This window comes from Megalobrama amblycephala, linkage group LG5 (assembly GCF_018812025.1).
Source record: "Megalobrama amblycephala isolate DHTTF-2021 linkage group LG5, ASM1881202v1, whole genome shotgun sequence".
NCBI classification, from domain to species: Eukaryota; Metazoa; Chordata; class Actinopteri; order Cypriniformes; family Xenocyprididae; genus Megalobrama; species Megalobrama amblycephala.
In genome coordinates this window covers 40,169,827-40,182,850 of record NC_063048.1, presented here as the reverse complement: position 1 = coordinate 40,182,850, position 13,024 = coordinate 40,169,827, and the positions used below count along the sequence as shown (strand labels likewise).

At 36.0% G+C, this 13,024-nt stretch overlaps 1 protein-coding gene across 11 annotated transcripts in view; it reads left to right on the top strand.

Moving 5' to 3' along the window:
- dtnbb (dystrobrevin, beta b) overlaps nucleotides 1–13,024 on the top strand; it is a 69,715-nt gene that overhangs the window by 21,106 nt on the left and 35,585 nt on the right. The gene's annotated exons all lie outside the window — the stretch shown is intronic.

The window sequence follows — 13,024 nt, the reverse complement described above, 5'->3', positions numbered from 1 at the left end:
CATTTCTACGATGCATCAGATGTGGGTGTTTCTGCATCGATGCAGCAATAGACCTTAAACCACTATATTACGATTATATATTATATCATCGCTTACGCGCTTCTTGCTCTAGCATAAACTGGCGGAGGGAGGCGAAACACAAAACCGAGTAATAAAAAATGCACCTACTATTTTAGTTCACTTCAGATCATTTACTCACCCCCATGTCATCCAAGATGATTATGTCTTTCATCAGTCGAAAAGAAATGAAGGTTTTTGAGGAAAACATTCCAGGATTTTTCTCCATATAGTGGACTTCAGCAGTTACCAACGGGTTGAAGGTCCAAATGTCAGTTTCAGTGCTGCTTCAAAGAGCGCTACATGATCCCAGATGAGGAATAAGAGTCTTATCTAGTGAAACGATCTGCCATTTCTTAAAAAAAAAAAAAAAAAAAAATATATATATATATATATATATATATATATATATATATATATATACTTTTTAACCACAAATGCTCATCTTGCACTACCTCTGCGATGCGCCACGCATTACGTAATCATGTTGGAAAGGTCACGCGTGATGAATGCGAAAGTACAGAGCAAAAGTGTTTACAAAGCGAACATGCAAAGACTAAGTCAAACACCCTTACAAAAAAGGTAAAACAACAATGTCAGACGATTTTGAAGTTAGAGAAGAAAATGAAATGGAGTTCGCCCTACTGTGGTACTTCTGCCTATGTCACGCGTGATCTTTCCAACATGATTACGTAATGCGTGGCGCATCACAGAGCAGTGAAAGATGAGCCTTTATGGATAAAAAGTATATACATTTTTATTTATTTTAGAAAATGGCCGATCGTTTCTCTAGATAAGACTCTTATTCCTCGTCTGGGATCATGTAGAGCCCTTTGAAGCTGCACTGAAACTGACATTTGGACCTTCAACCTGTTGAAGTCCACTATATGGAGAAAAATCCTGGAATGTTTTCCTCAAAAACCTTAATTTCTTTTTGACTGAAGAAAGAAAGACAAACATCTAGGATGACATGGGGGTGAGTAAATTATCAGGACATTTAAATTCTGAAGTGAACTAATGCTTTAAGTTTTGTTTGATGTTTGCTACATTCTTCTACATTCTTGGAGCAGATATAATAAAAGGGGAGATCATATATCTGACTGTTTATTCATTGACGAAAATGTAGCCATGTGCAGTAATATTGAAAATTGAGGATGCAATGCATCATGATGCATCGTCGAATCGAATCGAATCTAATCATCAGACCGGTGACGATTCACACCGCTAATATTTTGCAGTCAGGTCACAATAATTGTAATCACGTCCTCTTGTCTGAAATTTCACAGTATTTTTTTCTTCTATAGCGAAAGAGAATATTGATTTGCAGATCTGTCATGGGAAAGAAATGTAATTAGGAAATGCCACGAAGAAAGATATTGTGTGTAAAAATATATGGGTACAGTTTTCTCGTTTACTGAATTATAAATATCGGAGAGCTGAATCAATCCTGACAGACCTGGAACAGGCGCTGCTCTAGAAGTACTTTCATTAACTGACACGTGAACTCGGGGATTGATGAAGACCATAAAACTACAGAACATATGTGCCCTCCACTGGAGGGAAAGTGTAGCAGATTTACTGTGTTCATTTATTTTTCTGATGAAGAACCAGTGTTATTTGATTATGAACCATGTAAAGTATTATCAGCTCGGATAACAATCGCATAATTTTATATCATCATCATGCGTATAAGTGTTTGAACTGTGAGTGAGGAAAATGAACAGCAGTAAAGCAAAATGTTTCAATATGAATGTAAGACTGTAGCCTGTGATCACTTTAGTCATAGTTTTTGTCTTTATGAAAATGTTGTTTAAGTTGAATCAATATTTTTGTAATCATATTCATAAATTTTAGTTTGTTTTGTAATGGCATATAATTTTAACGAAAATATCCAAAATAATCAAAAATTAACATAACATTTTTTTTAAACATACAGTACAGTCCAAAAGTTTGGACCACTAAGATTTTTAATGTTTTTCAAAGAAGTTTCGTCTGCTCACCAAGGCTACATTTATTTAATTAAAAATACAGTAAAAAACTGTAATATTGTGAAATATTATTACAATTTAAAATAACTGTTTTCTATTTGAATATATTTGACAAAGTAATTTATTCCTGTGATGGCAAAGCTGAATTTTCAGCATCGTTACTCCAGTCTTCAGTGTCACATGATCCTTCAGAAATCATTCTAATATGCTGATCTGCTGCTCAATAAACATTTATGATTATTTTCAATGTTGAAAACAGTTGTGTACTTTTTTTTTTCAGGATTCCTTGATGAATAGAAAGTTCAAAAGAACAGCATTTATCTGAAATACAAAGCTTCTGTAGCATTATACACTACCGTTCAAAAGTTTGGGGTCAGTAAGAATTTTTATTTTTATTTTTTTTGAAAAGAAATTAAAGAAATGAATACTTTTATTCAGCAAGGATGCATTAAATCAATCAAAAGTGGCAGTAAAGACATTTATAACGTTACAAAAGATTAGATTTAAGATAAACACAGTTCTTTTGAACTTTCTATTCATCAAATAATCCTGAAAAAAAATATTGTACACAAATATTTTGTACAATTGTACACATTAAATGTTTCTTGAGCAGCAGATCAGCATATTAGAATGATTTCTGAAGGATCATGTGACACTGAAGACTGGAGTAACGATGCTGAAAATTCAGCTTTGCATCACAGGAATAAATTACTTTGTCAAATATATTTAAATAGTACACAGTTATTTTAAATTGTAATAATATTTCACAATATTACTGTTTTTTACTGTATTTTTAATTAAATAAATGTAGCTTTGGTGAGCAGACGAAACTTCTTTTAAAAACATTAAAAATCTTAGTGGTTCCAAACTTTTGGACTGTACTGTATCTAAACATTAAATTGATCAAAAGGGACAATAAAGGCATTTATAATTTTACAAAAAAAACTATTTCAAATAAATGCCATTTTTCCACAAAAGTATTAAGCAGCACAGCTGTTTTCAACATTAATAATAATAACAATAATAATAACAATAAATGTTTCTTGAGTTGCAAATCAGCATATTAGAATGTTTTCTGAAGGATCATGTGACACTGAAGACTGGAGTATTCAGCTTTAACCCTCACATGAATAAATTACATTTTAAAATATGTTCAAATAGAAAAGTTATTTAAATTGCAATAATATTTCACAGTATTTTTTTTTAATAAATACAATTTTAGTTGTAGTTTAGTTTTTGCGATTTTATACGTATGTTGCTAAAAATCATCATTTAATACATTTCATCAATGGACTAATTGTGCACTGGTGGTCAGCATTAAAATCTGACCTTGAGCTAGCATCAAAGCAGTCAAAACAAAGTGCATAGTACTGTTTATGATCTAAAAAATAAGATTTACCGGTCGTTAGATCTCAGCCAGGCAGACGGTCTCCTGTGGGGACTAAAATAATAGCTGAAGTGCACAGTCATGCTCCAGTGGCATTTCTGAGTTGGCAGAGAATAGCTGCACTAAAACTGATGGAGTTTTAAATTTAATGGAGGCTGCTGATGTACCTGAGCTGAGGCACATCCCCTCGAGGATCCCGCTCTGTATCTTTATAGAGATATACAAGCTTTTTAAATCAAATGTTTCTCTCAGACATCCCCTTTGACCCTTTCTGTCTGTAGCAAAGCATGGTGGATGACTGCCAACAAGACAAAAAATCTTTATTTTTGAGTCACCTTAATCAATACCAAAATTACTTTCTAAATGCACATAATATTCCTGGTCTTATTGAACAATTGATTTTTGCACATTATTTCAAATTAAATCTCGTACTTTTCTGTTGATCTAAAATGACTTTACTTTTTTAAGGTACACTATTTGTGTAACTTTTTTTAATGAAATTTTGTTTCAAAATGTAAATAATTAGTCAATATGTCATCAATCCTTCGTCCAAAACGTGTCTTTTTTTTTTGTTTTGTTGTTGTCTTACCCTGATTTACAATGGTAAGCCTATTATAAAATGTGTTTATATTTTAAATCATAGCGGGATGGTTTTCGCAGGAAATACAGTGATGTACATACATCACTTGTCCATGTGCGTCTTGTCATATCCATCATCCATGCACTCTCATTTAAGAAAAGTAACCGTTAGATTGCAAAGTAAGAGTAAGTTTACACCTCACGAGGAATAACTGTTTAAATAAGACATCCTTGGTGACGTATGCAGCCTTCAAATGCGACCTCCGAAAGACAGCCTCTGAAATGAGACGCAGCTATGGAGTCTTATGTCTTATGGTTGACATGGAGCATGATAAATAAAAGATGCATGATCTGTTGTGAAGGGCTGCTTCATTGTAGTTGTTGTAGCGCTGTGCTGGAATTTATTTTCAAAGAAGGACCATGTCTATTAATGGCTATAGCTATAATAACTTCTTCAGCTAGTCAGCTTGAGATCTATTCTAAACTGGTTATATTTCTAAAAGCATTAGTTCACTTCAGAGTTAAAATTTCCCCATGTCATCCAAGATGTTTATGTCTTTCTTTCTTCAGTCGAAAATAAATGTTTTTGAGGAAAACATTCCAGGATTTTTCTCCATATAGTGGACTTCAACAGTTACCAATGGGTTGAAGGTCCAAATGTCAGTTTCAGTGAGGCTTCAAAGAGCTCTACATGATCCCAGACGAGGAATAAGAGTCTTATCTAGAGAAACGATCGGCCATTTTCTAAAAAAAAAAATAAAAATTTAAATGCTTTTTAACCACAAATGCTTGTTTTGCACTGCTCTATGATGTGCCACGCATTACGTAATCATGTCGGAAAGGTTACGCGTGACGTAGGTGGAAAATGACCGATTGTTTCTCTAGATAAGACTCTTATTCCTCGTCTGGGATCGTGTAGAGCTCTTTGAAGCTGCACTGAAACTGACATTTGGACCTTCAACCCTGTCACGCAGAGCCAAAACACCTCAAAATGCATGCAGTTTTGTTTTTTAACCGCTAGAGGGCCAAAAGTTACATAGTGTACCTTTAACTGTTTAATCATGAATCACTTGACTTACTTAGCAACCTTTCTCCTCCAGCTGCCAGTCACCATTCTGGTATATACTGTACTGTAATGCCCACTTTCATAATCCAATCCATTTCTGATTACAGTGTGTCTTTTTTTTTTCCTGATTCACTCATTTTAATTCAACGTTAAATGTAAAAATAGATTGCGAATAGCACATTATGTTGTCTGTAGAGTCAACTATAAATATTAAAATGTACTTCTGCTTATTTATCTTCAGCCATATTGACATACTTTATACTGACACCTAGTGGTTGGATGTAGAATCACGCAAGAACAAAAGTGTGTGATCTGAGTTCTAGTTGCTTAGAGAGGTCAGATGTTTTTTGTTTTTTTTTACATTTTTTTATTTAGCTTTAATGTTTTTAGTAAAAATGCTCTCTAAAGGGAATTGATTAATAGATGCAACTTCTCAGAGAAAATTTTATAATGTTCAGCACAGAAAAACTCCTGCCATTACAGTCAATCTTAAAGCCTATAAAGCAGATTTAGTGTAACATTTACTTAGACTGGGTAAACCCAGTCTGATCTGATCTGATTTGATTTCGCCCGGCAAAGTACGTCACCCGGATCGTTGATCTGATTGGTTGAAGGGCTATCCAATTGCGTGAATAATGCTCGTTGATCACGCCTCTTGTGCAGCAGGAAATACATACAGACTCCCCAGATGTTACATATCCCTTGTCTCCCGGACTCCATTTCCCAGGATCCTCTTGTTCTCCACACCTGCACTCACTTCCCTCGTCTTCTCCCCATCATCACTCATCATCATCACCTGGACTTCCTCGTTTGCACTCCCTATATATATGGACTCACTCCCTTCACTCCTTGTCTGTTCTAAATGTTGCTATATGTGTTTGGAAGTTGTTTCTCTCCGTTGTGTTAATAAAAACCCATCTATTGTGGAAAGTCCGTATCAGCCTCATCTCTACAACAGCCAAACCGTAACACCAGACCAATGTTCAATTTTAAATTGAGCTTGGTCTGGTGATAGCCAGACAAACATTTACTGGCTTCAACGATAGTTTCCTTAAGACAATTAAAGTCAGAATTCAAATTGTCTGATTTTATTGTGTCTATTATCTGCATAATCTGTAGGTCTCAATTCTGTGCGTTGACCTTGATGGGTTTTCTACAATAAAGATATATTTAACCTATTTAACCTGTTTATTCAGCATCTAACTTTTGAAAACATCTGCATTCTGTTGTTTTTCATAGAGAATAATCTTTTAAGTTCAAATATGTATTTTTATACACTCCTGGGCAAAAAAAAGGGGACAATCTCAAAATGGCTAAACTCTAAGCTTTCAATAGTCTAAACCACAAATTATTGGTCAGGAAATTAGCAACATTTAAGCAAACAATCAAAGAAAACAAAAGGAAAGTACTACAGTATTCTACAGTATTTGTGCAATTCTTTCTAATTTCCAGACCAGTGATTTCTGATTTACAGTGGGTACAGAAAGTATTCAGACCCCCTTAAATTTTTTTACTCTTTGTTATATTGCAGCCATTTGCTAAAATCATTTAAGTTCATTTTCTTTTCCTCATTAATGTACACACAGCACCCCATATTGACAGAAAAACACAGAATTGTTGACATTTTTGCAGATTTATTAAAAAAGAAAAACTGAAATATCACATGGTCCTAAGTATTCAGACCCTTTGCTCAGTATTTAGTAGAAGCACACTTTTGATCTAATACAACCATGAGTCTTTTTGGGAAAGATGCAACAAGTTTTTCACACCTGGATTTGGGGATCCTCTGCCATTCCTCCTTGCAGATCATCTCCAGTTCTGTCAGGCTGGATGGTAAATGTTGGTGGACAGCCATTTTTAGGTCTCTCCAGAGATGCTCAATTGGGTTTAAGTCAGGGCTCTGGCTGGGCCATTCAAGAACAGTCACGGAGTTGTTGTGAAGCCACTCCTTCGTTATTTTAGCTGTGTGCTTAGGGTCATTGTCTTGTTGGAAGGTAAACCTTCGGCCCAGTCTGAGGTCCTGAGCACTCTGGAGAAGGTTTTCGTCCAGGATATCCCTGTACTTGGCCACATTCATCTTTCCCTCGATTGCAACCAGTCGTCCTGTCCCTGCAGCTAAAAAACACCCCCACAGCATGATGCTGCCACCACCATGCTTCACTGTTGGGACTGTATTGGACAGGTGATGAGCAGTGCCTGGTTTTCTCCACACATACCGCTTAGAATTAAGGCCAAAAAGTTCTATCTTGGTCTCATCAGACCACAGAATCTTATTTCTCACCATCTTGGCAAACTCCATGCGGGCTTTCATGTGTCTTGCACTGAGGAGAGGCTTTGTTGAGCCACTCTGCCATAAAGCTCTTCAGGTAGTTCCTTTGACCTCATGATTCTCATTTGCTCTGACATGCACTGTGAGCTGTAAGGTCTTACATAGACAGGTGTGTGGCTTTCCTAATCAAGTCCAATCAGTATAATCAAACACAGCTGGACTCAAATGAAGGTGTAGAACCATCTCAAGGATGATCAGAAGAAGTGGACAGTTAAATATATGAGTGTCGCAGCAAAGGGTCTGAATACTTAGGACCATGTGATATTTCAGTTTTTCTTTTTTAATAAATCTGCAAAAATGTCAACAATTCTGTGTTTTTCTGTCAATATGGGGTGCTGTGTGTACATTAATGAGGGGCAAAAAATAACTTAAATGATTTTAGCAAATGGCTGCAATATAACAAAGAGTGAAAAATTTAAGGGGGTCTGAATACTTTCCGTACCCACTGTAAATGGTTATGACCATTAAAAGTCCACTAAATATTTTGACATTTTTGGCTTGGCCCAGGAGTGTATATGTTTCTTTAGATCTGTTGTAAATTGTATTCTAAACACACAATTTTGCATGCAAGTCAATCACAAAATAATCTCATGTAATCCGACTGTTTAAATTTTGCCGTCTTATTACCACCTAGAATAGATTTATTCAGGCTTAATGATGAAATTGCCTTTGAACTCACTGTGACCGAAGGGCACATTTGCCAGCTCGTGTTCTGCTGCCAGCGTCGTCTATTTATAGTTCCCAAATGCAGATTGCTAAGCAATTAAAACTGCTCTTGAAATATCCCTTTGTACCACTCGAATAGCATCAGCTTCAAATAGTCCTCGTGTGAAAGACTTGTAGCAATTTATTTTCAAATAACGCTTCCTATTTCTGGATAAAGAGGGCAAGAGACTTTCGTAATGCTTTCTTCAATTGGCCGTGCGACAATTAGAGATATGAAAGAGTTGAATTAGAATAGATGAATATCAGAGCTTGATTACAATGCAGAGCACATTTTCACACATTTAAAGGCATGAAATAGCATTCACAACCCATTTAACTTCTGTAATTTGACATATTTCGGAATGAATCAGGAATTAAATTAGAAAATTATATAAGTGACAGGCTAAATCATTTTAGAACAAGTACATTTTGATAAAAGACTACAGAAACATACATTATTCTCCCATTTAATGTGCACAGATTTATTCATTACAATAAGACCATAACATACTACAAAAGTAAGAAAGAGGTTTTGATTTTCTGTTGACATTAAACATTCTTCTTCTGTCACATATTGTCCTCCTAACTTATCTAAATGTAGTCTGAGGTGCCTGCGGGCCACTCCGACTCTTTAGCACTAAATCAATCTCAAGCCTCCAGCGTTTGCTGTTTACTATGACTCTGGAATGTTACAATCCCACTTTTATGGACTCGGACAGATATTATGGTCTGTTTCCCTCAGCTTAGAGATGAATGCATCCTTATATTAAGTATTGAAGGAAGTGGTTCTGTTGTGATTAATCTCATCTGTGTTGTCATGTTATGTTATTAGTTGTACTTGGTAATGCACATATTACTAACCTAGATTCATTCGAAATACATGCCTCTACTTACATTTTTGCAAAACTCTAGTCCAAAAGCGTACCTATACATACAATTCACTGCAGTTTCCAGCTAAGATGAACATAGAGGCAGTAAAATGGCAACAACTTTTATTCCTTTTGGCACAAATTATGATTACTGGGGCAGATTTCTGTTATTGTAAACTTGCTCGGAAGCTCACCTGGTACAGTGTTGCACTTGGGTATGAATCCTGTGAAACTCGAGTCGTTATAAAAGAGCTCAAAGACTTGTAAGCAAGCTAAAAAGGCATGGTTGCTTCAGTTAAAGGGATCACATGACATTTCATTTCCGAATTGCTGCAATATGTATAACAAACCTACGTAATAGAATGGTGCAGGGATGACATATTTTTGAAAGGCCAAAACCTGGAAACGAAACGAGTTAGCATTTTAGCACTTCTAGTCAATGTTTTTTTTAATGGGTTTTTGGTTAAAGGGTTAGTTCACCCAAAAATTAAAATTCTGTCATTAATTACTCACCCTCATGTCGTTCCAAACCCATAAGACATTTGTTCATCTTCAGAACACAAATGAAGATCTTTTTGATGAAATCCAAGAGCTTTCATTCCCCCCATTGGGAGCAACGCAGTTTACACATTGAAGCCCCAGAAAGGCAGTAAAGGTCCCCTAGAACCAGTTTTTACAAGATGTAATATAAGTCTAAGGTGTCCCCTGAATGTGTCTGTGAAGTTTCAGCTCAAAATACCCCATAGATTTTTTTTAATTCATTTTTTAACTGCCTATTTTGGGGCATCATTAACTATGCACCGATTCAGGCTGCGGCTCCTTTAAATCGTGCGCTTCCTGCCCCCTGAGCTCTCGACTATAAAACAGTGCATAAACAAAGTTCACACAGCTAATATAACCCTCAAATGGATCTTTACAAGATGTCCGTCATGCATACTGCATGCATGCGTCGGATTATGTTAGTATAGTATTTATTTGGATGTTTACATTTGATTCTGAATGAGTTTGATAGTGCTCCGTGGCTAAAGCTAACATTACACACTGTTGGAGAGATTTATAAAGAATGAAGTTGTGTTTATGAATTATACAGACTGCAAGTGATTAATAATGAAAATAACGACAGCTCTTGTCTCCGTGAATACAGTAATAAATGATGGTAACTTTAACCACATTTAACAGTACATTAGCAACATGCTAATGAAACATTTAGAAAGACAATTTACAAATATCACTAAAAATATCATGGATCATGTCAGTTATTATTGCGCCATCTGCCATTTTTCGCTATTGTCCTTGCTTGCTTACCTAGTCTGATGATTCAGCTGTGCACAGATCCAGACATTAATACTGGCTGCCCTTGTGTAATGCCTTGATCACGGGCTGGCATATGCAAATGTTGGGGGTGTACATATTAATGATCCTGACTGTTACGTAACAGTCGGTGTTATGTTGAGATTTGCCTGTTTTCCGGAGGTCTTTTAAACAAATGAGATTTACGTAAGAAGGAGGAAACAATGGAGTTTGAAACTCAATGTATGTCTTTTCCATGTACTGAACTCTTGTTATTCAACTATGCCGAGGTAAATTCAATTTTTGATTCTAGGGCACCTTTAAAGTAATCCATGTGACTCCAGTGGTTTCACTTCAATTTTATGAAGCAACCCAAGTTTTTTGTTTAAGCTAATATAGTGCATATATTTAGTGAAAAGCTCCCTCTAGAGTTGATTTCTCTAGTGAACTAACATGCTGTGGACACTAAATGACTTGCCTGAGGTAAATGTAATGCTACGTGAGATATTATTCTCAAGCTGTCTTTCCGCAGTTGAAACACTGGTTGGGAGATTATTACACATAAACATATCTATGCATAGATAGTCTCTTCTTCTTCTGCGCTTTTTCCTGTTGTGGTAGTTAGCAAACAGCGTTGCATTACCACGCGCCCCCTTCTGGATTGGAGTGTGGTAACCGTCGTCTGACTTTATGCACCGAACTGTCTGTCTGTCTATCTATCTATCTAAAACCTGAATATAACTCCATCTGGCAGAATTTATTTATTGAAAAAATTTTAACATATTTACACTGCCCTCCAAAAGTTTGGAAACACCCCTGGCAAAGTGTGGTTTTGGACGATATCAGCATAAATCCTTATCATTTTTTAGTGCAAATACATTAAAGTAACTTGACATTATCATTGAAGACCAGCAATAATAATTTTCATTTTGATTACATAATAATATATACATGTCAAAGTCAGACATGCCCCTTTGCCAGCTGTGATACCTGGTTACTGGTTTAAACTTGGTCCAGGTTTGTAAAAGATTTTTGGCTCAGCACACCTTAATAGCTTCAACAATTGATTGCCAATTAAGTTTAGAATACAATGAACCAATCAGAACCCAGTTTAGGTCAGATGCTGCTAATGGTGGATATTTTGATGAATCGAACATTTAAGTTTTTTTCTATGTATAAACTGATTATATAATAAAATATGTTTTCGTAGTTTGTGTTGTCCCTTATCAGTGCAAAATTATCACAAATTGAAAAGGATTCATGCCAGTATTGTCCAAAACCCCACTTTTCTAGGGCGTTTCCAGACTTTTGGAGGGCAGTATAAATTTCTTCAACCTGAATATTACACTAATATCATGATCCCCATTATTAAAGCAGCGTAAACATGTCTGCCTGCCCGTTACTGCCCCTCACAATTGGTCAGCATAGTGTTCCTGTTGGCTTTGACCTCAATATGACATCCATCAACATGATCCTCCACATCCCGCTGTCACAAGCTGCAGGCTGCCTGCTTCTGATTGGTCAGAGCAGAGTCAGAGAAAAGGAGAATCATGTCTGCTCAGCCCCATGAATCAAACAGACACAGGGACTCTCTGACAGCCTTGTTGTTGTTGTTGTTTTAAGTGAGATGATAAATTTCTCTGATGCCCTACTGGAATGATGTTTTTCTGAAAGCTGATAGCATATGAAGGCAAACCATCCAGATCTTCTCCTTTTTGACAGATGGAGTTCTTTAGGACATGCTGAACCTTAGGTAGGGACAGGTGTCTGTGACTAATTTGAAACAAAATAGCGCAAAGCATATCGTTTTCTTGAACCGTCAACAGAATCTCACTCTTGTTTTTTTGTTCAGATCTATTAATCAATTCAAAAATACATTAAAAATGCAATTCATAGATAAAACAACTAGATTACACCTCCTCTATGAAGAAAATGTTCTTAGTTTCTGAATTAAAAGTCATTTTGATATTTTTAAGGGGCTTAAAGTCAAAAATACCATGTTGATACAACTGTCCTAATATCATAATAATAAAAAAATGCCATGTTTGAACTATGAATTCACAGCCATTCCATAATGGAAGGGTGACGTAAGGGAAACAATTAATTAATTGTACTTGATTGGATCATAAAAAGGGAGAATTACATACTAGAGCGCAATATTGCAAGTTTGCATTGATAATTCGAGCAAAACAAGACCAAGAATGAAGAAAGTCAGTAAGGTCAATTATGATTTCATATTGAATTTAAGCAGAAACTCATTTACCAAATGTGCATACGCCATTCCTCCTTCTTTTATTTGCTTAATCAGTATGAATTCATGCAGTGTAGCTGAAACAGACAGTGACTATAATAATAAACAGCCAAGGTCATAAAACTGTGCCATGGGCCCAGAACCAGAGGCATAAACCGGCTGGAAGGCCGGTCATGCATTGATAACTTTCAGCTGAGACAGGATATAGATGCTCCATATTTCTCCAGCTCGGGCTCTGTGAAAGTACTCACTTCATTGTAATTAACCAGAGGAGAAGTGTGGCTGTGAACGGCCCTTGATGTAATTCATTTGACCTCATAAAAAAAGATGTGAGCGTGATTTTTGCCTCCCCTTCTGCTGAGGGCAGAACATCAGGATGAATAAATCTACATTCGTAGCACGTCTAAGACTTGCCAGTCTCTGGCTTTGAATCTAGAGGAGTTTGCTAATCAAAGTTTAGAAGATGGTTTCATCCTGGTTTGATCTGCTTGATGAATTTGAGT